This window comes from Chiloscyllium punctatum, chromosome 8, assembly GCF_047496795.1.
Source record: "Chiloscyllium punctatum isolate Juve2018m chromosome 8, sChiPun1.3, whole genome shotgun sequence".
NCBI lineage: Eukaryota > Metazoa > Chordata > Chondrichthyes > Orectolobiformes > Hemiscylliidae > Chiloscyllium > Chiloscyllium punctatum.
The window spans coordinates 4,081,769-4,106,060 of NC_092746.1; the positions used below are offsets into that span (position 1 = coordinate 4,081,769).

Genomic DNA, 24,292 nt, shown 5'->3' on the forward strand with positions numbered 1-24,292 from the left:
GTCGCAGCTTTAGGTTAGGAACACCTCATGATCAAAACTTTTCTACAATTGTACAACTCTCTTTGAAGTTTTCGAAGGTAATTTTGTAATTTTTGAGAGGTAGCAGTAATGTGCTAAACAGTTTGTTATAAGTACAGATGAACGCAGAGAGTCATTATTCTCATCCTTCTAGCAAGAGTCGCTTTGCTAGCTTGGAGGCAATCAAAGTACAGGACTTGAAAATGTTCGATATTTCAGGCTGGAATCGCCGTGCGACAAGGTAAGAAACTCCGAGTGAGATTCAGCTTGAGGCACGCTGTCCTTCGGTGGATGGCACCATGGAATGGTTACACCACAGAAGGAAGCTCATCGTCCTTGCCCTGTAAATGCCCCATATTTAGCACATAACAATTTCCCAAAGCTGCAATCTGCTGATAATTCTGCCCAATTCCGTTTTATGCGGCGCCCTTTCGCCAAAATTGTAAAACATGGAAAACCTTCATAAGCAAATCGTGCAAATTCAATATATTTTGTTAAAATGGAATATCAATTATTTACGAAGATCGTGCTGGATTCATTCTTAAACATTACCTGTCAACAAATGTATATCGAGTGCAAACCTGATATAAGATTGCTCTTTTAAATGATTATTTGTCAGCTTTCTATATGTCTCAACACTGTTTTGGAAAGCTATAAGGTAAATATACACTCCCAAATCCTCCGCAAACAATGCAGATTTAACTTGTAAAATATGTGTTTCAAAACGTAGGGTACTGATAATTATGAATCTGCTACAAGCGACTGGGTAGTCTGATCATTCTCTCTAATTGTCTTTCTCGTATCCTGTTTGGGCGCTGTCTTGGGCTGAGGGACTTGGTTGCTATAAAAAGCAGTGAAAGTTTCGCTTTGGGTTGCGGAAGATCGTTGTAACAAGACTAGCGATCTTACGTCTTTGCACATTGTAACCTGCCGGTCTGGCTGCAGTTTGACGCCTGGACCTCAATTATGCCGCTTACATTTGGAATCTGACTCGTTTAGTACCTGCAACATCAAAGTCACTTATTCTGGCGTTTTTATAAAATAATTTGTTTGGAAAAAAAAGATGTGTTTTGCTCCTCGTCAGCCTGTCGCAGAATTGTGTACATGCAGGACCAGACAGAGAAGAACAAGTAATGAGCTCTTGTACAAACCCATAGTACTTAAGGTAAAAGGAAAATTCTGGCATGTTGAATTGTACTGTCACTTGCCGACTTAGTTTCTTTATGTTTCAAACTTATGGTTCTTTAAAAATATTTCCAAGCATTGTTTAAAAAAATCCATCTGACATTCGATTTAAGATAGTTTGAATGCCATTTAGATACAGATAAATTCTCCGTATGCCATATGCTAATATCTACCATACATCAAAACACTTATTCAACTGAGGTTAAAATTATAGAACAGAGTTATCCAAAAGTCCTGTAAAAAAACAGGATTTATGAGTTAGATCTCAGTGATGTCTTAATTGGAACCAAACTGTGCCCCTTAAGATAAGATGATGTCATATCGTAAACATACCCTCCAACACTATGTTCAGTTTGCATGTGAATGACATACGTCCTAAAGATTTTTTTGTCTTTTATCTGTGTATGAGTTTTGATCCAAGTACAAGGTTTCTGTGAATAGCTTTCTCTGTTAATGCCAACCAATATTTCAACGGGACTTTAAAGCCTGTATATAGTACATCCCTGGAAGAATGACCTGGGGGAAGTTACACTTCTTTGTAATGGTTCATATGGCCTGAAACTATGAAAAAGTTGGTTTCTCAGCATAATTAAAACTTGGAATTAAACTGCAAGAGGTTGGTTTGGTATACAGAGTTTTAAATTATGCAGGAAAGATGTGGGAGCTCAGGAAAATATAAATTAGTAAGCAATGAAAGAGTTGTTGAAGACATAGTGCAGAGAAGCAAAGTAGCAATGTGATTTAAAAAGAAGAACAAGCAGTGTGGTAGGAAGGGCGGGAAATTGAACAGATCTTTGAGGACTTTTGTGAATTTTAGTGATGATGGATACATAATGGAAAAAAACTAACAAATTAAAGATGTGAATATGTGTGAATATGTAAAGCTCACAGTACCAAATAGATGAGTTCATAGCACAGGTGTGAATACATAGATTTGATCTATAATAAACATTTTGCAGATGCATTGCTGAGTGGCCAGTAAGAATTCAATATTCCAGAATACCTGCTCTTAAACAAAAGATATAAAATGGAAAAAGATGGAGAAGGGGTAACTTTGAGAATAAAATATAGGATAATATCTGTTGAGAGTGAGAGTCCTGGCTCAGGAAGTCAAGATTTAGAATCCATTTGGGTGCAGCTGATGAACAATTGGGGGAAGAAAGCAATACTGGGAGTAGTTTATAATTTGAAGCATTGGACAGAGCAGAAATAAGGAAATCACCCAATTTTTCTTCCCCCTCTGTCACAGAGGTGGAACAACTCTTATGAAAATCATAAATGATATCTTGATTGAGTATGACAAAGGTAAACCATTCAAGCTTGCCTCACTTGACCTATTTCCACTTTTTGACATGGGTGACCACACTATTCACCTCAGACATCTCTGCAGGTTGTCAAGCTGGTTTGAAATGAATATATCTGGTTCCATTATTATCAACACATAATTATAGTCAGAGAATAACCTACAGTGCTGTAGTATCCCATTACCTCGGGTGTCCTCCAAAACTGCCTGGTTGGCCCGTTGCTACAAGTCTTATTGTGGTGATAAAGCTGTTTAGCTACCTGATTCTATGTTTGAATTCACTTCCTCAATCCCTCCTCCTCTCTTTCATATTTTCCACTGCAAAGATGCTCTCAGACCTGCTGAATTTCACCAGCAATGTTTGTTTATGTTTCAGAGCTCCAGCATCAACAGTTCTTTGTTTTATTTTAAAGTCTACCTCTTTTGCAAAGATTTTGGCCTTTCACTATAACATTGCCTTATCTTGCTTGGTGTCATATTTTTGTTTATGTTGGTCCAAAGAAACACCATAAGATGTTTTGTTATAATAATGACGTGATATAATACAAGTTGCTGTTATTGGCAATATGATCTAAAAATACAGCATCAGTTTCCATATATACAATTAAATACCTGCACCCAACTTCATCTCACCACCAGCATTCTTGATCTTTCCACTTTCTTCAAATTGTCAGACTTTGACTGCCATTCAGGACTGAACAAGCAAAAATCTCCAAAAATTAAATATCGGGAAAACTGAAATCTTATTCTTGGTTCCCAGCTCAAACATTGTACACTAGTCACAACACCATTGATTTCATAGGAAACCAGCTGAGACTGAGCCAAATTGTTCACTACCTTGGTGCTATACTCACCTGAAATAAACTTTGGATTCCATCACTTTTCTATTTCAGCAGTATTGCCTGATTTGGTTCCTGGCACAGCTTATCTGTTTCTGATATACTCATCACTACCTTTGTTACACAAAAAAATGACTATTCTGATGTGCACCCGACCAATATCCTCCATTCCATCCTTCATAAACTGAAGGAAATCCAGAACTCTTTCACTTATCTCTTAAATTGCATCAAGTTCTGTTCACCCATTAGCTGTGCATACTGACCTATATTTGATCCTGGTTGGACAGCTTTTCAATTTTAAAGTTTTTCACCCTTGTTCTTAAAACCCTCCATCTTTTCACCTTTCCTGTTCTTGTAACATTTTCCAGCTTCACAGTAATCTGAGACATCTATCTCCTCTAATTTTGGCTGCTCGAGCAGCCCTAATTTTCCACAAATCCAACATTGGTGGTTATAACTTAAGTTGCCTAGTCTTTTTTGTTCTAGGGTTCTCCTTCTAAACCTACCCATGATTCCTTTCTTTCTTTAGGACATTATTTAAAACCTACCTCTTTGACTAATGCTTTGGTCATCTGCCTCAATTTCTCCTTAAGGGGCTTGGTGTCAATTTTGCTTTATGACACTCTTGAATAATATCCAGGGATATTTTTATTGTATGAAAGATGCAACATAAATATGAACTTTTTCTTCATGAAATCAAAGCTACATGTAAAAATCTAAATGCAGAAAATGCAGAGGACTTAAATCTTCAAAAATACTGAGCAGACCAAATTTTTAGTAATTTAATTTTCTGAGATATACGTTAATGTAATGCATTTAGGACCATTTCCTTGTTCAGTATGTCAAGGAACAAATAGGAGAGCAGTTTATTTTGGATCTAGTTCTGTGCAATTAGAGAAGTCTAATTTATAGCCTTGTTATTAATTAGTTTCAGAAACAATATTAATATGATTGAATTTCACATTGAAGGCAAGAACCATAGTTTAGTATGAAACTTGGGTTTAAAACAGAACAAAATAAATGATCCAAGTTTGAGCAGTGAGTTGACTGATGCAGATTGAGAAATTAGATCATAAGCAATTATAGTACATGAGCGATGGCAAACATGTTTACTTATAAACTTGCAATGATTATACATTGGTATAGGTAATAAAAATCCTTCAAGAAAATTGGTCTATTTATAGCTATTACATTAAAGAGATTAAAGTAAGAGGCTATATATAGCAATTGTAAAGGCATTAGTGAGCTTGTACCTAGGGTATTGCATACAATTTTGGTTACTTTACTTGAGAAAGGATGTACTCGTATGGTTCAGAGGAGATTCATTAGGTTGATTCCAGAGATATGCAGTTTGTCTCAATAAGACAGATTGAGCAGTTTAGGCCTATATTATCAAAGTATTTAGAAGAATGTGAGGAGATCAGATTGAGGCATATAACAGTCGAAAGGGGATTGACAAAGTAGACATAGAAAGGATATTGTGTCATGTGGGAAAATCTAGAATGAGAAGCCATAGCTTTCGGATAAGGGATGGAAGATTTAAAACAGTGATGAGGAGAAATTACTTCTCTCTAAGGGTTGTGAATCTGCGAATTCAGTACACTGTACTATGGTGGATGCTGGGACATTGAGAAAATTTAAGGAGGTGTTGGACAGATTTTTATTTAGAAATGGTTTGAAGTGTTGTGGAGGGCAGGGGAAAAAGAAAAGTGGAGTTGAGGCCAAGATCAGATCAGCCATGGCAACAGGCTTGAGAGGTGGAATTGTCTCCTCCTGTTTCTAGTTCTCAGGTATGTTCTGATAATTTTGCTAAGAAGAATAGTAAACTTGAAGATTGAGAGGATTTTGAAATTCAATAGAAGGATGGCAAAGAAATTAATAAAGGAAGAGCAATAGAATAGAGTACTAAACTAACAGGAAATATAAAAGCCTCTTGAAGGTATGTGAAAAGGAGCAGATTAGCAAAAGTATGCATGGATCCTTTAGAGAAAGAAATTAGATTAGGTTCCCAAAATGTGGAAACAGGCCCTTCGGCCAACAAGCGATGAGAGATAAGCTAGAGGAGAGTGGGGATGGGGAGAAAGTAGCATAGAGTACAATGGGTGAGTGGGGGAGGGGATGAAGGTGATAGGTCAAGGAGGAGAGGGTGGAGTGGATAGGTGGAAAAGAAGATAGGCAGGTAGGACAAGTCCAGACAAGTTATGGGGACAGTTACTGAGCTGGAAGTTTAGAACTAGGGTGAGGTGGGGAAGGGGAAATGAGGAAACTGTTGAAGTCCACATTGATGCCCTGGGGTTGAAGTGTTCCGAGGCGGAAGATGAGGCGTTCTTCCTCCAGGCGTCTGGTGGTGAGGGAGCGGCAGTGAAGGAGGCCCAGGACCTCCATGTCCTTGGCAGAGTGGGAGGGGGAGTTGAAATGTTGGGCCACGGGGCAGTGTGGTTGATTGGGTCGGGTGTCCCGGAGCTGTTCCCTAAAGCGCTGTGCTAGGAGGCGCCCAGTCTCCCCCATGTAGAGGAGACCGCATCGGGAGCAACGGATACAATAAATGATATTAGTGGATGTGCAAGTAAAACTTTGATGGATGTGGAAGGCTCCTTTAGGGCCTTGGATAGAGGTGAGGGAGGAGGTGTGGGCGCAGGTTTTACAGTTCCTGCAGTGGCAGGGGAAAGTGCCAGGATTGGAGGGTGGGTTGTTTGGGGGCGTGGACCTGACCAGGTAGTCGCGGAGGGAACGGTCTTTGCGGAAGGCGGAAGGGGGTGGGGAGGGAAATATAGAACATAGAACAAAGAAAAATACAGCGCAGTACAGGCCCTTCGGCCCTCGATGTTGCGCCGACCGAAGCCTACCTAACCTACACTAGCCCAATAATCTCCATATGCTTATCCAATGCCCGCTTGAATGACCATAAAGAGGGAGAGTCCACCACTGATACTGGCAGGGCATTCCATGAACTCACAACCCGCTGAGTAAAGAATCTACCCCTAACATCTGTCCTATACCAATCTCCCCTTAATTTAAAGCTGTGTCCCCTAGAAACAGCTTACTCCATACACGGAAAAAGGTTCTCACTGTCAACCCTATCTAAACCCCTAATCATCTTGTACACCTCTATCAAATCTCCCCTAAACCTTCTTTTCTCCAATGAGAACAACCCCAAGTGCCTCAGCCTTTCCTCATACGATCTTCCTACCATGCCAGGCAACATCCTGGTAAACCTCCTCTGCACCCGTTCCAGTGCCTCCACATCCTTCCTGTAGTATGGCGACCAAAACTGTACACAATACTCCAGATAAGGCCGCACGAGAGTCTTATAAAACTGCAACATGACCTCAGGACTCCGGAACTCCATTCCTCTACCAATAAAGCCCAGTACGCAATATGCCTTCTTCACAGCACTATTTACCTGGGTGGCAACTTTCAGAGATCTGTGTACATGGACACCAAGATCCCTCTGCTCATCCACACTACCAAGTAGCCTACCATTAGCCCAGTAATCCATCTTCTTGTTACTCCTACCAAAGTGAATAACTTCACACTTAGCTACATTGAACACCATTTGCCACCTTTCTGCCCAGCTCTGCAACTTATCTATATCCCGCTGTAACCTGCCACATCCTTCTTCACTGTCCACCACTCCACCGACTTTCGTATCATCCACAAACTTGCTCACCCAGCCTTCAAGCCCCTCCTCCAGCAATGGTCCCAAAACAGATCCTTTTGGAGCACCGCTAGTAACTGCACTCCAAGATGAAGCTTTACCATCAACTATTACCCTCTGTCTCCTTCCAGCCAGCCAATTCCTAATCCAAACCTCTAATGCCATACCTCTATAATTTTTGCAGTAGCCTACCATGGGGTACCTTATCGAAAGCCTTGCTAAAATCCATATACACCACATCTACTGCTTTACCCTCGTCCACTTCCTTGGTCACCTTCTCAAAGGTTTGTGAGGCACGACCTGCCCTTCACAAAACCATGCTGACTATCCTTGATCACATTATTCCTATCCAGATGTTCATAAATCCTATCCCTTACAATTCTCTCTAAGACTTTGCCCACAACAGAAGTGAGACTCACTGGCTTATAGTTACTAGGGCTGTCCCTACTCCCCTTCTTGAACAAGGGGACCACATTCCCTATCCTCCAGTCTTCTGGCACTATTCCTGTAGACAACGACGACATAAAAATCAAGGCCAATGGCTCCGCTATCTCCTCCCTAGCTTCCCAGAGGATCCTAGGATAAATGCCATCAGGCCCAGGGGACTTATCTATTTTCACCCTTTCCAGTATTCCCCGGACCTCTTCCCTACATACCTTAAAGCCATCCATTCTAATCACTTGTGACTCAATATTCACATCAGCAACAATGTCCTGTTCCTGAGTGAATACTGACGAAAAGTATTGATTTACTGTCTCTCCAATCTCCTCTGCCTCCACGCACAACTTCCCACTATTATCCTTGACTGGACCGATACCTACCCTAGTCATCCTTTTATTCCTGACATACCTATAGAAAGCCTTAGGGTTTTCCCTAATCCTACCAACCGAGGACTTTTCATGTCCCCTTCTCACTGCTCTTTTTGCTCTCTCTTTAGATCCTTCCTGGCTACCTTATAACTCTCAATCGCCCCAACTGAACCTTCACGCCTCATCTTTACATCTCTTCCCTTTTACAAGGGATTCCAATTCCTTATTAAACCACGGCTCCCTCACAAGACCCTTTCCTCCCTGCCTGACTGGTACATACTTATCAAGGACACCCAATAGTTGCTCCTTGAACAAGCTCCACATATCATTTGTGTCCTTCCCTTGAAGCTTATTTTTCCAATCCACACATCCTAAGTCATGCCTCACTGCATCATAATTTCCCTGCCCCCAGCTATAACTGTTGCCCTGCAGTGCACACTTATCCCTCTCCATCACTAGAGTAAAAGTCACCTAGTTGTGGTCACTGCCCCCGAAGTGCTCACCTACCTCCAAGTCTAACACCTGGCCTGATTCATTACCTAGAACCAAATCCAGTATGGCCTCACCTCTTCTTGGCCTGTCTACATATTGTGTCAAGAAACCCTCCTGCACACATTGGACAAACACCAACCCATCTAACGAACTCGAGCTATAGCTTTCCCAGACAATATCTGGGAAGTTAAAGTCCCCCATAACAACCACCCTACTACTTTCACTCTTCTCCTGAATCATCCTTGCAATACTTTCCTCTACGTCTCTCGGACTATTAGGAGGCCTGTAGAAAACTCCTAACAGGGTGACCTCACCTTTTCCTATTTCTAACCTCTGCCCAAACTACCTCAGATGGCAAGTCTTCCTCCATCGTCCTTTCCACCGCTGTAATACAGACCCCACTACCAGGGATATATTTCCCTCCCCACCCCTTTCCGCCTTCCGCAAAGACCGTTCCCTCCGTGACTACCTGGTCAGGTCCACGCCCCCAAACAACCCACCCTCCAATCTTAGCACTTTCCCCTGCCACTGCAGGAACTGTAAAACCTGCGCCCACACCTCCTCCCTCACCTCTATCCAAGGCCCTAAAGGAGCCTTTCACATCCATCAAAGTTTTACTTGCACATCCACTAATATCATTTATTGTATCCGTTGCTCCCGATGCGGTCTCCTCTACATTGGGGAGACTGGGCGCCTCCTAGCAGAGCACTTTAGGGAACATCTCCGGGACACCCGACCCAATCAACCACACTGCCCCGTGGCCCAACATTTCAACTCCCCCTCCCATTCTGCCGAGGACATGGAGGTACTGGGCCTCCTTCACCGCCGCTCCCTCACCACCAGACGCCTGGAGGAAGAACGCCTCATCTTCCGCCTCGGAACACTTCAACCCCAGGGCATCAATGTGGACTTCAACAGTTTCCTCATTTCCCCTTCCCCCACCTCACCCTAGTTCTAAACTTCCAGCTCAGTAACTGTCCCCATAACTTGTCTGGACTTGTCCTACCTGCCTATCTTCTTTTCCACATATCCACTCCACCCTCTCCTCCTTGACCTATCACCTTCATCCCCTCCCCCACTCACCCATTGTACTCTATGCTACTTTCTTCCCACCCCCACCCTCCTCTAGCTTATCTCTCCACACTTCAGACTCACAGGCTTTATTCCTGATGAAGGGCTTTTGTCCGAAACGTCGATTTTGAAGCTACTTGGATGCTGCCTGAACTGCTGTGCTCTTCCAGCACCACTAATCCAGAATCTGATTTCCAGCATCTGCAGTCATTGTTTTTACTTTCGGCCCAACAAGTCCACACTGACCCTCTGAAGAGTAACCCACCCAGACCCATTTCCCTCTGATAATGCACCGAACACTATGGACAATTTAGAATAGCCAATTCACCTGACCTGTGCATCTTTGGACTGTGAGAGGAAACCAGAGCACCCAGAGGAAACCCACGCAGACACAGGGAGAACGTACAAACTCCACACAGACAGTCACCCAAGACTGGAATCAAACCTGGGTCCCTGGTGCTGTGAGGCAGCAGTGCTTATCACTGAGCTACCGTGCTGCCCCAAATAGGTGATATTGGAAGGTGGAACAAAGAAATAACACTAACATTAACCAAATACTTTGTGCTTGCCTTTATGGAAGATGATTTTAAAAAATAGCATTCTGGAAGTAGTGAGGAACCAAGTGTCAAGTGAAAATGAGCAAGCTAAGGATATTGGCATTAGTAAAGAATTAGTACTAGACAAACTTAATGGGATAAAATACTAATCTATTCTCCAAACCCGATGCCCTATGCCCTAAAACTTCACAAGACATAGATGTTGCATTGATTTCAATCTTCCAGAAACCCCCCAGGCTCTCAAATGGTTGTCATGGATTAGAAGGTAGAAATATTATTCTACTACTCAAGAAAGCTCAGGGAGAGTAAAGAGCGTACTGTAAGCCAGTAAACCTTACATCAGCTGTGGGAAAATGTCAGAATCTATTGTTAGAGACATAATGACAGACAGTTAGGAAATTAGGAGCTTAGAAGTTTTTGCATGTGCACCTAACAGAATGCATAAATAGGGAATTAGTAGGTCTGGTGTACTTGGTTTCCAAAAAGCATTAAAAAAAGTGCTGCAAATGTTTATTCTTCCCTAAGTAAAAGAACAAAAATGTGCTGATTACTATGTGTGTGCTCTCACCAACACTCCAAAAAGGTGAGGTAATATTTCTCTCTTTTATATTCCATCCCCATCGCAATAAAGATTAACATTCCATTTGTCTTCTGAGTTACATCCTCTTTTTCCTGTAGTGTAGCATTATGTGATGATTTGGGTGGTTTTATTGTGGTACTGTGGTAATGTCTTTATCTCTTGGCAGGAAGGATTTGGTTCCAGTGCTACCTAGCTCAGATGTGTATCATACCATGTCCAAACAGGTTGATTTAAAAGGGAAAAAAAGTGTTGTGATGTATATGCAGTCTGAGGACACCACAGCTCTCTGGCTGCACCATTCATAAATGGTGATGAAATGACACCAGAATGTAACCCAGAACACCAGGCTAATGTTCTGTGGATTAAGTTTGAATCCCACCAGGGCAAATGATGTTATCTAAATTCAACTCAATAAAAATCTGGAATTTAAAGCTTAACTAAATATAACCATTATTGCAAAATCCCACCTGGTGTACTAATATCTTTCAGGGAAGGAATTCTGCTATTCTTACCTGGTCTAGCCTACACACGACTGTAGATTCACAGCAATAAATTGGCTCAACCTCAATTATTATTGTACTTTTCTTTCAAGCATTACAATTATTTATTGATTTATATACTGCTAGGTGTTATAAACTCATTCAAAGTGTAACATCTTTCCCTATCTATTTCTTATCTTAACGCAAACATTTTAAAATCTTGGTGTCTTAGCCCAGATAATTTCTCATTAGCATACTGACCTCATCTGTTAAAAAGATAAAGTTGCCACAGTCTTATCACATCAGAGAACTCAGTAGACAGTGACAACTGGTGGTGGTTTAACTTGAGGGTCACCATGTCTCATGTGAGGGAAGAGGTTGAGAAGGAGAGTTCTTCATAGAAACCTCATCCATACAGGAATTGAACCAATGAGGTCATCAATTATTAACAGAGCCATCTCGATCCTTTTCTTTCCATTCTTCACAGATGCGAAATATCCTTGAGTATTCAGTGCCCAAATTTGGTCAACTTGCCCGACCTTGTTTCAGGTGAAGGCCATGGCAACAGTACAACTCCATTGAATTCCAGTACAGTCATCGCTGTTTCATTATTCAAACAGCATTTATCTCACACCAAACTTTAAACCATATGTTTAGCTTTCTGATCCTTTTTGCTGTTTGGTAAAATTCTAGAGGTTATTAACTTCACAGTTTGACTTTTTAAGTTTAGCTCCTAACTGCATTTATGCTCTCAGCAGAACTTCTTTCGTTGTCCTGCCAATGATGTTGTTATCTATATGGACCATAACAACTAGATGCTTCCCTTCCATTCCAGGTTCTTCTCTGGCTCAAGGTACATCATTAATCTTAGCACTTAGCAGGCAAAACAGCGTTTAAGTGTCACACACTGAACTGTTTATCACAATAACTACACCGTCCCTCTGCCATATGCTAATATATTATGAAGTTCCAGTCAATAAAATAATTTAAAAATTGGATGCAGATTATTAAAGTAACTTCTGCAATCATGTGACCATTGGCATTTGAAGCTGAAGTCAGTCTTGAGTATTGAACAAAAAAGCTTGTTAAATATCGATAAGTTACAGCTATCCAGGGAATTCACACATTCCTTTAAGGATAGATGATCAAAATAAAACTACAGCATTGCACCCACGGGGCAAAGTGCAAAAAGGCAAGAAAGGGATGCTGCAAGCATCAAAAGAGGCACAGAGTAAGTGAGTGCCAAGAGAGTAAGTGAGCAAGCGGTCCTGAGCAAGCATGAGATGGGTTTTTGGCTCCGATTGCAAAACCTCCTTGAGCAGCATTGCAACAAAAGGCATCAGTGTACTTCAAAGTGCGGCATTTAAGTACAGAAGCATGTTGGAAGTGGATTGGAGATGTACCATGATGATGCAGTGGGGCAAGCATGTGTCGGATGCTAAGGATGGAGAACTGCATGCAGTCACTATCTATGGAGTATCCTCTGAGATATTATGCCTTGGTATCCAAGATGGAGGGGCAAACGGCAAACTGGAGTTGTCAGGTAATGGGCTTTGATGTTCATGTCAGGAACTTTTGCCATCCAATTTCTACCTAATAGGTGGGAAAATGTGAAACAGTATATTGCTGAGGTGAGAGTAGGCAACAATAGGTGCTAATACACGCTAATGCATGTAGATTGGCCTCTCACTGCTCACCAGTAAGAATCTCATCTTGCTTTGCAACACTTGCTTAGAAGATAGACTTCTGGCTTTTGACATCGATAGCTCCTTGCTGGCCATCTTATATCATTATTCCAACTTTCTTGTTAATGCCCACAAAGTTCAGGAACTGAGAGATTCTGCCCAATATCCCCATGTTGCTGCCATTCTGCCCTTGGAATGCTTCAGTGTTTCAATGAAGCCCAGTGCAAACTGGAGGAAGAATACTTCATCTTTCAACTGGGCAGTCATAATGCTCTTAATGCACAAATGAGTTAAACAATGTTATATTCTCATCTCTGCCCTTACTACACTTTGTACCTCTTAGCTAATTTTGGCTTTTATTTGGTCCTTTCTTTCCTTCCTTTACATTGCATTTGGATGGCAGCCATTCACGATCCTGCCATTCACATCTGTTCTAGACACATTTCTTCTTCCTTTACTTGTCTTATTTCAATTCCCTTTTATCTTTGTCATTTAACCTCATCTGTTCTCCGCTTTACCACAGACCCCTATTGTTTTTCCTATCACTCCCACTTTCACTAGCTCATAGGTATTACATTTGTAACCTTTCCCAGTCCTGATGAAATGTCACAAACCTGAAATATTAATTCTGTTTTCCATTCTGCTTATGATACCAGATCCACTGAGTATTTCCAACATTTTCTGACATTATTGCAAACTAATTTAGACAGGGTTAATTGGGTGGGGAAAATATGGCAAATGGGATACATAATGGTGTCATGTGTGAAACTATCCACATGGTAAGGAAAACAGAAAAGCAGAAAACCTTTCAATTGTGAGAGGCAAAATATTAGTACTCAGTGTGATTTGTGTCCTTGCACATGAATCACAGAAAGTTAATATGCAGATTAACAAGCAATTAGGAAAGCAAATGTTATGCTAGCCTTTACTTTAGAGGCATTGGAGTAGTGGAATAAGGATATTTTCTTTGAATTATGGAGGGACTTGGTGAGACCATAACTGCAATACTTTGCGCAGTTTTTGTCTTCTTGTTTAAGGAAAGATATTCTTATCTTACAAAGGATGTAGGAAGTTCTGGAATGATTCCTGTGTTGAAAAGGTTGCTCTAGGAGAAGAGATTGCATGGACATGTCCTGTATTCCCCAGAGTTTAGAAGAATGACAGGTGACCTCACTTAAAGTATTATTTTTATTTCGGGGTTTGACAGGTTTGGTACCAAGAGGATGTTTTCTCTGGTTGGCAACTCCAGAACTAAAGGTCACAGTCTCAGAAGAAAAGGTCAGCTCTTTAGGACTCACGTACATTTCTTCTCTCAGTAGGATGTGAATCTTTAAATTCTGATCCCAGAGGAATGTGGATGCTCAGTCATTAAGTAGACTAAACCCAGAGATTGGTGGATGTTTGAATACTAAGGAAGTCTAGGGAGATGGGAATACTATTGGAAGGCTTTGCTGAGACAGAAGGCCAAGCATGATCTAAATGAAAGGCAGAGCTGAGTCAAGGGGCTAACTAGTCCACTCCTGCTCTTACTTCTTATATTCTAGCAAGTATTTTCTATTTCAAACAATATATATCAAGTAAATGGCATTGTGATAATAGACAATAGACAATAGACAATAGATGCAGGAGTAGGCCATTCTGCCCTTCGAGCCTGCACCGCCATTCAATATGATCATGGCTGATCATTCCTAATTAGTATCCTGTTCCAGCCTTATCTCCATACCCCTTGACTCCACTATCTTTAAGAGCTCTATCCAATTCTTTCTTAAAAGAATCCAGAGACTGGGCCTCCACTGCCCTCTGGGGCAGAGCATTCCACACAGCCACCACTCTCTGTGTGAAGTAGTTTCTCCTCATCTCTGTCCTAAATGGTCTACCCCGTATTTTTAAGTTGTGTCCTCTGGTTCGGCACTCCCCCATCAACGGAAATATGTTCCCTCCTGCCAGAGTGTCCAGTCCTTTCATAAGCCTATACGTTTCAATCAGATCCCCTCTCAGTCTTCTAAACTCAAGGGTATACAAGCCCAGTCGCTTCAGTCTTTCCGTGTAAGGCAATCCTGCCATTCCAGGAATTGACCTCGTGAACCTACGCTGCACTCCCTCAATAGCCAGAATGTCTTTCCTCAAATTTGGAGACCAGAACTGTACACAGTACTCCAGGTGTGGTCTCACCAGGGCCCTGTACAGCTGCAGAAGCACCTCTTTGCTTCTATACTCAATCCCTCTTGTTATGAAGGCCAGCATGCTATTAGCCTTCTTCACGACCTGCTGTACCTGCATGCTTGCCTTCATTGACTGGTGGACAAGAACACCCAGATCTCTCTGAACAGCCCCTTTACCTAATTTGATACCATTGAGGTAGTAATCTGCCTTCCTGTTCTTGCCACCAAAGTGGATAACCAGACATTTATCCACATTAAACTGCATCTGCCATGCATCTGCCCACTCACCTAACTTGTCCAGGTCACCCTGTAATCCCCTAACATCCTCATCACATTTCACCCTACCACCTAGCTTTGTGTCATCAGCAAATTTGCTAATGTTATTGCTGATACCATCTTCTATATCATTTACATATATTGTAAAAAGCTGCGGTCCCAGCACGGATCCCTGCGGTACCCCACTGGTCACTGCCTGCCATTTCGAAATGGAGCCGTTAATCACTACCCTTTGTTTCCTGTTAGCCAACCAATTCTCTATCCAATCTAGTACTTTGCCCCCAATCCCGTGCGCCCTAATTTTACTCACTAACCTCTTGTGTGGGACTTTATCAAAAGCTTTCTGAAAGTCCAGGTACACTACATCCACTGGATCTCCCTCGTCCATCTTCCGAGTTACATCCTCAAAAAATTCAAGAAGATTAGTCAAGCATGATTTCCCCTTCATAAATCCATGCTGACTCTGTCCTATCCTGTTACTATTATCCATACTATGATGGTGGAGGTGGTTTGTGACTCTCCAAGAGAGGCTGGCTCTCTTGGATTTTGAGGGCAAGCCTATTGACAGCAAATTGCAAAATTTGAAGGGACATATTCATGAGACAGATACAGATGAGGGAGGGCATTCCACTAACATTAGCTCATTTGTACAGCAACTACCACACATTGAGTGATGAGAAGCCTCCAGGCAGCAGATGTATATTTATTGTGGAACTTGTGCTTCCTATTGTCAAGCTTTATTTAAAGAAATGTTATGAATTCATTTCTTACGGTTGTGTTTCCAAATTGATATCTAGAATTGGGTGATTTAAATTATTGACTATGTGGAAATGAATCTTGGTTTTCATTGGTAAAGAAATGTTTTGCAAAAATGGGCAGTCACATGTGAAAATATCATTTTCTGCAGTTAAAATGTAAGCATTTTGGGAGTGCAGTGGGTGAATTCACTCTGTTTCAGATCAACACGAGCATTAAATTGTCAAATTGGCTGAAGTTACTCTTCTGTGTGCATTTCTTAAAACCAATTTGACACAGCATCAGCTTTGCACCCATTCCAGGAGTCTGCTATTGCTTCTTTCTGGGATTATGCTTGATGAAGAGACTTCTATTTCAAGTATAATGCAGATAAGAATTGTAGATTGCTTTGTAATAGTATTAAGAGTTTAGTTGAACCTCATTGATCTGTATCTCTCAATTGTTACTTGTATCCACTTCCTTTTATGAATAAATAACTTTGTCTCATTGTTTCATCATTTAGAGTGATAGAATCATACAGCACAGAAATAGACCCTTCAGTCCAACTAGACAATGCTGACCATGTTTCTCAAACTGAACTACTCCCATTTGCCTACATGTGGCCCATATCCCTCTAAACCTTGCCCAATCATGTGCCTATCCAAAGGTTTTCAGTGTTATGACTGTACCTGCACCTCCTGATGCCACAGATCAGTCTCTTCTATCTTCTCTATGCAGTTTCCAGTTTCTGTGTATCAAGAATCAGAAAGCATATGCAGGGTGTGATGTTACCAAAACAAAGTGCAACAGCATAATTAATTGTTGGATCATTTGATTACATTAGAATGCATGTCTGCACATGACAGATGTTATGACATACAAAATATTTAGTGGTGTTTATGTACCTGGAACATTGCAAATAAAACTTTGGAAATGTGGTTGTGATAATAATAATCAAAAGGTTTATTTTGTATGAGGAATTGTGATAAATGTCAATTGCTAGATACATATTAATAATGATTATAGGCTGTTTCAATTAGTATTGTGCGATTCCCAGTGCCTAAACCAACTTAATTTGGCAGCAATCATGCACTTCAAGTGCAGAGAAGTATTTCAAATAAAAAGTGGAGCCAAAGAAAAGAACAGCATGTGTGGGAGAGCATGCAAGTTAATGTTTCATCTGCAATCCTTCAACAAAATTGGAAATAATCAAAGATAAAACAGTACATAGAGAGTCTATTACAGTTGTGAGAGAAATGGGTAAAGAGTGAGAGAAGAAAAGAGAAATAGGAGGGACCTATCAGAAGGTCCTGGTTGCATCAATGGTAAATGGACATCCTAGACTGAGGGAAAAGGAGTCTTTTGAGAAGCTCTGGCGTGGAATGTGCTGACATCATCCAGTGTTTGCAATTTTCGTTTGTTTTTTTTCTAGAAAAGTATTTTTCCACTTTGCCTTGACTGTCATCACTATGGAATCTATCATGGGGACAATGTGAAAAAAATTCCACAATTTAAGCAGTAAGAGATAAGTACTTATGCAGTTGCAGTCTTTGAGCGTAGAGAGATGCCTAAGAGTCATAACTGCGGCTTTTGATTTTGGCAGCTATGCAAGATCCGTTCAAACTGCTTAGACAGAAAAACTTTGTTCCTTGAAGTCAACAAAAAAGCTATTCTTTGGGATGAGTGTGTTTGAATTGTCTATTTGTGTTGTTGGTGACTAGGCAGCAAGTTAGCAAAAGCACCGGCAGCACAGACTCAAAACTAACTCCATACATTTCTTCCATTACTTTGCAGAATGTAGCAGAATCTGGAAAAAAGGAAAGCTACTTGACAACAACTGAGTTAATTGGTGTTAAAGAAAGGGAGGTACAATTTCCGTCAATGAAAATTGAAAAAAAAATCACTTGAAAAGATTCATACAAACTCAAACATTCTGCTAGACAGTTTTACTAACTTGAGATTTTCTTTGTTTAATGCCTGGGTTTGTTGGGGACTAATTGTTTGTGATTGATTGAGATGATTATTTCTTAAAATATGAAAGTGGAAACAAAACAAAAATATTTGATTTGTGAAGAAAAACATTGCATGACTGGGAATTGAGGAAAAGCATCATGTTATAATCAGTGATCTATGTTTGGATTGGATCAGAAAAGGGTGAAATTTGGATTTTCCTAAACCCAGTTATTCAAGAGGTAGAGATTATTTGGTCAAAATTATCAGCTATGTAGCCTAGGCAGGATGTTATCAATAGGTCCTTAATAACTGCAACAGTTTTAATCTGTCTCTGTGGTGAAGGAGGAAAGAATATAACATCCTGATCGAAAGGAGGTTATTTCCAAATAAATGTTTTACAATAAGCAACTTCTTCAAGAATCTAAACATTCACTGGATATGGTTGGATGTACAGAGAGATTGCTCCCAGGTACTCTGTTCACTGACTCCACCCTATTATCAGCATAAATACTACCCTTCCCCAACTATTGCCAGTTCTGATGAAGGATGACTTGACTTATAGAGTCATAGAGACATAGAACCATACAGCATGGAAACAGAACCTTCTGTACAATTAGTCCATGCCAACTATTTATGTATTTATCCAAATGTCTTTTACATTTTGTAATTGTACCCACATTTATTATTTCCTCTGGCAGTTCATTCTACATACAAACCATCCTCTGTGTGAAAAACTTGCCCCTCAGGTCTCTTTTAAAGCTTTCTCCTCTCACTGGAGAAGTATATCTCCTATTTTTGAACTCCTACACTGGAGGGAAAAAACACCTTTGCTAATCACCTTATCTATGTCCCTCGTGATCTTATAAATCTCTATAAGGTCACCCCTCAATCCCCTATGTTCCAGTGAGAAAAGTCCCAGCCTATCTAGTCTATCCATAGAACTCAATCAACAGCCAGCAACCTCCTGGTACATTTTTTCTGAATCTTCCCCAATTTAATAATACCCATCCGGTAAGATTGCAATGGAGTAGGAAGCCCCAGCCAGAGCCCATCTGCTCCACCCATTCTTTTTCTTCTTTTTCTTTTTTTCCCTCCCTCTCACCTCCCTTCTCTTGGCCTCAGACACCCAAACCTGGCCTTTGACTCCTGGCCTCTGAAGCTGGGTGGGCAGTTGGCGGAGACGTTGGCAGCCTGAAGCAGGACCACCAGCGACCAGAGAGGTGATGCCGGTGTCCGGCAGCCAACACGAGGATGCCAACAACCAGCAGCCGGAGCAGGGATGCCAGTGGCCCAGTGCAGAGTTCTGGGTAATGGCTAGTGAGGAGTTGAGGTGGTGGCCCAGCGCGCAGTATGGCAGTAACCAGCAGCCAGACCACGTGGAAGCCCCTTGTGATTTTCTGTCTTTGGAGAGAGACTGTGATGCTTGTCTTTTTAACTTTGCTTCTTGTTTTTGGTACCTGTGGTCATAACGTGTATGGCTGTGATGTAAGTTTTATTTCTTCATTTCTCTATTTTGTAACTAAAGATTGTATCTAGGTAACTTTATACCTAAGATGGTGCTGTAAGTGGTGACTTATAAATTTTTCACTGTACTCATTTGACTGCATGTGACAACAAAACTAATTCAATTCAATTCACTTCTATAGCAGGGCAATCAGAATTGCACACAGTACTTCAAAAGTGGCCTCACCATTGTCCTGTACAACTTTACCATGATGTCTTAACTCTTATATTCAATGGTGTGAGTAATGAAGGCAATCATGCTAAATGCCTACTTAACCACCCTGTTTACCTGTCCACAACTTTCAAAGAGCCCCTGGATCTCTCTGTTCAACGGTACTCCCCAGGCCTTACTATTAGCTGTATAAGCCCTGCCCAAAATAGTTTTACCAAAATACAGGACCTCACATTTGTCCAAAGTAAATTCCATCTGTCCCTCCTCAGCCCATTGGCCCAATTGATCAAGATCCCTTTGAAATCTTAGATAATCTTCTTCACTGTAAACTGTAACATCAATTTTGGTATCAATTGCAAATGCATTAACCATGCCCCCTAAATTCTCATCCAATTTGTTTATATAAATGACAATCAAAAATGGATGCAGTGCTGGTCCCAGTGGAACACAACTAGTCACAGGCCAGCAGTGTGAAAAACAACCTTCCACCACCATCCTGTCTCCTACCGACAAGCCAAGTTTGTGTTCAATTGGCAAGCCTGTCTGAATCCCATGTGATCTAACTTTATTGATTAATTTACCATGCGGAACCTTGTCAAATGCTTTACTAAAGTCCATGTACTATTCTGCCATCATTGATCCTTTTGGTTATGCCCTCAAAAACTCAATCAAGTTTGTGAAACATGACCTCCCACTCACAAAGCAGACTTATTCCTAACAAGTCCTTGCCTCTCCAAATGCATGTAAATCCTATTTCTCAAACTCCCCTCCTACAACTTGTCTACCACTGACAGCAGACTCACAGATCTTAGTTCTGAAGCCTCCTTCTTACAGCCTTTCTTAAATAAAGGCATAACATGAGCCACCCTGGTGCAGTTCTCTGGCACCTCCCCCATGGCTATAGTTGATATAAGTAACTCTGCAAGGAACACCACAATTTCTTCCTGAACTTCCCACAATGTCTTGGGGTACACATGATCAGATTCTTGAGATTTATCCACCTTTATGTTTTTTTCAGACCTCCAACACTTCCTCTTCTGTAATGTGGACTGTTTTCAAAACATCAATATTTATTTCCCTGAGTTCTCTAGCCTCCTTTTCTCTCTACAGGTACTGCCAGAGTTGCTAAGCTTCTCCAGCACTCTGTTTTTATTTCAGATTTCCAGCATCTCCAGTTTTTGCCTAAGTGTGTGGCTCCTGGGGAATTAATCAGGAATGTCCCCCCTCCACATAGGCAGTGCTATCAACAAGTTTCATCCCACGATCAGACTACAGAATCAGTATCATTCTTGGACACACGCATCTCCATCAAGGACGGGCACCTCAGTACCTCACTCTACTGAAAATCCACGGATAACCTCACAATACTGCACTTCTCTGGCCTCCACTCTAAACATATTAAAACAGCCATCCCCACAGACAAGCCTTATGCATACAGAAGATCTGTTCAGATGAGGAGGAATGCGATGGACACTTGAAGGTGCTGAAGGATGCCTTCAAAAGAACAGGATACAATGCTCAACTCATCAATTGCCAGTTCTGACGTGCCATAGCAAGAAACTGTAGTGACCTCCTCAGGAGACAGACAGCCTCCTTCAACTTCCAGTACTTCCGGGAGCAGAGAAACTACGCCATGTTTTTCGCAGCCTGCAACACATTATTGAGGAGGAGGAGCACCACACCAAGGTCTTCCCTTGTGTCCACTTTAAACAATCGCCAAACCTTAAACAGACCATTGTTCACAGCAAACTGCCCAGCCTTCAGGATAACATCAACCACAACACCATCCAATCCTCTCATGGCAACCACTGCAAGACATGTCAGAGTGTTGACATTGGATGCAACGATTACACGTGGGGACACCACCTACCATGTATGCAACAGGTATTCATGTGACTTGGTCAACATTGTCTGTCTCATATGCTGCAGACAAGGATGCCCTGAGGCATGGTACATTGGCGAGGCCAAGCAGACGCAATGACAATGGCTGAATGGACACTGCACAACAATTGCCAGACAGAGATGTTTCCTCCCAGTTGGGGAACACTTCAGTAGTCAAGAACATCCAGCCATAGATCTTCAGCTGACTGTCCTCCAAAGTGGACTTTGGGACACATAACAACAGAGGGTTGCCAAGCAAAGGCTGATAGCCAAGTTCGGTACCCAAGGGGATGGCCTTAACCAAGAACTTGGGTTCATGTCACACTACAGGTGACCCCACTCACACACAAACACACATAGACACACTCTTGCATATGATCACACTCACTCACACAGACTCTCTCTCATACACACAGTCTCCCTCAGATACACACACACACACCCATACACGCACACCCTATGCTCTGTCACACTCGTGCACAACACACACACACTCTCCCCCTCTCTCTCACACACACACACATACTCTCTCTCTCTCACAAGTCTATGGGGTGAATTTGCATTTGCAGATATATTCAATTTTGTTCAATAAGCACACAATCTGTAGGCAGTCAGTCCATGTGACATTTTATAAATTCCTATTTTGGAAATAGAACCATTCTGACTCAAGGTAGAGATACAGACAGACTCTCACCTCACACTTTTAATGCATTGAGTGAGCTGGGATGTCATTTTAAAAAATAAAACCTTAAGTTATTTCATGACTGTGACTTGAAAGAAGTTCTGTGATTTACATATTAATGAATTGAGACCTGCAACCCTATTCTAAGTAACTAAAGACTTAACAGCAATCTAGGTTTGTTCAATACATCACACCAGTTGAATGACACTTTGATCTTTCACTATACATTCTGTGTCCTATGATCCTGCCCCACCTGACAAAGGAGCAGTGCTCTGAAAGCTTGTGCTTCCAAATAAACCCTTTGGACTATAACTTGGTGTTATGTGATTTTTAAGTTTGACTGCCCCAGTCCAACACTGGCACCTCTATATCATCACATAGGCAACACAAAGGTACAATAGGAATCATCTTACCACCAAGCCACAATTACCCAACTCAAACTGAGGTTCTGCTAACCAATCTGGAGGGACCATTCACTATTACCTGTTAAGGGGCTTCCAGCTGGTGATGTTGCACCGTGCCCTGTACAACATTGCGCTGCAGACAGGAGCAGACCTTATACCGAAGGAAAGTGAAAAGCAATCATCATTCTTTGAGGAAGAGAAGGGGAAGAACATTCCAAAGAGTTTTGGTGCACACAGAAACATAACTTCTGCCAAGCAATTTGCAACATCCTCTTTTAGGCATATTTCAACTAGGAACTATATTTGCAGTATTATGTTTGTGTTTGTGCTGATGGATGGTCTACATTAGTAATTTAATGGTATTTCCTCAGGTCCTTCTCTGAGGGGTCCATGGTCTTTTCCCTAGTTTCCTGCAATGACTTCAGCAATGCATCTGTATGGGATAAAATATATAAGTTGTGCTTCATGTAGGCTAAATAGAGGTCCTCTCATTTATCTCTCCACTCTGCAGGCACCCTGCCTGTATTCCTGATGCCTGAAATGCTTTTGCCTGAAACGTCAATTTTCCTGCTCCTCAGATGCTGCTTGACCTATTGTGCTTTTCCAGCACCACTCTAATCTAAATAGAGTTCCAAGTTAGTGTGACATTGGTGACATTGTTTCAACATGAGTGACAGCTGAGTGCCAAATGGCAGTGCAAAATCTAACATTGTCACTACGTTTCTGGACTACCTGATCTTTCTAATGCCAACACCCTGCATTGCCACGTTCTTGCCAGTATCCAGGGTATCTTCTTTCACCCCAATTCCTGCCATCATGGCTGCAGCTCCAGTCCCAGTTCACTGCCTCTCCTTAATGTTATGGACTGTCTTCTGCAATGAGAGAATGCAGAGTTTTTCGTGTGAGAAACCAACTGGTTGCTGAGGATAGAGGGAAAGTATCTCAATAGGATAATTGTGAGGACAGGGAGTGAGAGCACAATATGTTGAACATAAGTGTGAGCATTGTCTGTTGAGATGAAGATATGAGGAAACAGGAGAGGATGGAATATGCTTGACGCAGAGCGTGTCAGTCAGGGGAATGCTGTACAGATGCCAGATGTTAGAGAACGATGGATGCCAACTGAGTGTTTCAGCCTTGCTGCACCACAGGAAAATCACTGAACATTTTACATTACGGGCCCTGCATTGCAGTCTGACTGTTTATCACCTTTACAATCTCTTTAATGAGGCTGGCTGGCTTCTCCCAACATGGTCTGGAAGAGGATATCCCTGTTAGTTTGCAGCATTATCTTCAGGAAGGAGGTGGTGAAGCATGGGTCAGCCATTTGCACATATCACATCCACCTTTCTCCACTTCCTTCCACCTCATGTTGAGAGTGTGACTGGTTTTCAAGTCAGCTGAGGCCCTTTGTCACAGCAGCAGAGATGCCATCCCACTGGTCTGTGCTGATCGGTGAGAGAACTGGAGCTGGCCTGCTACTTTGTTTGTTCTGGGAAAGAGCAACCATAACATTCACACAGCAGGGAGTCAGATTCGCAATCCAAAAATGCCCCCTCTATTGCTCCCAGAGCTAGTTTTATAAGATTCTACCTATCACACCAGATTAAATAACTACTATCAAATAGCTGCATTTAGTGCTGACCTCGTTATGTTCTGTCATCTTTGGCCTGGCAACAGAAATCATTAAAAAAGGAAAAGTGTATCTCTGGGGAAGATTTGACATTCCTTAATGTTGAGAGGCTGGGATGGGCAGGATGGGGGTGGTAGGGGGGTAAATTTCCCCAGAAAATTTGGGGATGAAAGAGTAAAGCAAACTCAGGTTTTAGACTGCAATATTTGTATAGA

At 41.6% G+C, this 24,292-nt stretch overlaps 1 long non-coding RNA gene across 1 annotated transcript in view; it reads left to right on the plus strand.

Annotated features, from left to right (window-relative positions):
* Positions 1 to 908: 908 nt before the first annotated feature.
* The window catches only part of LOC140480338 (uncharacterized), a 124,949-nt gene continuing 101,565 nt past the window's right edge, over positions 909 to 24,292 (plus strand). The window contains exons 1-2 of the long non-coding RNA XR_011961263.1: positions 909 to 1,183; positions 17,644 to 17,715. This is a non-coding gene — a long non-coding RNA (uncharacterized lncRNA). The remainder of the gene's footprint in view (positions 1,184 to 17,643; positions 17,716 to 24,292) is intronic.